The sequence below is a fragment of the Trachymyrmex cornetzi genome, unplaced genomic scaffold (assembly GCF_001594075.2).
Source record: "Trachymyrmex cornetzi isolate Tcor2-1 unplaced genomic scaffold, Tcor1.1 scaffold176, whole genome shotgun sequence".
NCBI lineage: Eukaryota > Metazoa > Arthropoda > Insecta > Hymenoptera > Formicidae > Trachymyrmex > Trachymyrmex cornetzi.
The window spans coordinates 24,982-26,010 of NW_017296375.1; positions in this window are offsets into that span (position 1 = coordinate 24,982).

Here is a 1,029-nt window from a genome sequence, read left to right on the forward strand (position 1 = left end):
AAAAAAAGTTTCAGATTCGTTAAAAATTCACTTATTTTTGGCTCGTACAGCTGTCACCTCAGATATATATTTGCTTGATATAAGAGTTTTAGAATTCACATCTTGAAAATAAGCGTGCAGCTGAGGTCACATTATTGAAACGAACGATACTGAGTTTGTAGAACTAAGATTGAAAGTCTAGAAAAGAAATATTTCCACCGAATAGAAAATACGTGTATACAGGTGCTTTACGAAGACTGGGACTATCAACAGAGCCGAAATTCCGTGTAGCAGTAATTGCGCGGTCTTGCGATAGATAGTGCTGGCATATGTTAGATAAGAACAGATGTATGCGTTTGAGTAAGACAGAATGATATATATTATATAATATAATGTAAAAACTAAATCAAAGATGTCACCACTATTATCGAATTTAGAATTAAAAAAGTCAGTACTATCGACCTTGATTGAGTTGGATAATCGGTTTAGCATCCCCTTAAGGCCTTTCATAATCTTTCCTTGCTCCCTTTCCCGCACTGGAAGCAGAGAGCGTGGATAGAGCGAAGCGAGTGATGAAATACCACAGCTACCCACGGGAAAGAGATCTTTATATCTCCATAAATTCCTCGTACACCTTCGTGTATCACGGGCGCTCTATCTGACAATTCCTTTAAATTCTCTGTTTTATTCCTTCCAGTGCTTAATAAGGGAATTCGGAAGCTTAAAAACAAGTTGAGTATAATAAGAGATATCTCGCGAGCATTATGACAATTCAATTCGTGCCTTTATAAAGGCACTGGTGACAGCAGCCTGCCTCAACGCGTAAACACACGCCGAGAACGAATCTCACCCGAAGTCAAGGCTTCGCCCCGCGCGCCCCCGCTCCGCGCTCGCGTTCCCACGACTTTATGTAGCGCCTCGAGACCACTCTAAAAACTAAACACGTGATTCAGGACGTGACAAATGTATAGGTTAGATAACACAGGCCTGCAAAATTGGAGGTGTTGAAAGTTGATTGGGATTTAACTATGTTTTCTTACGTAATTTTTC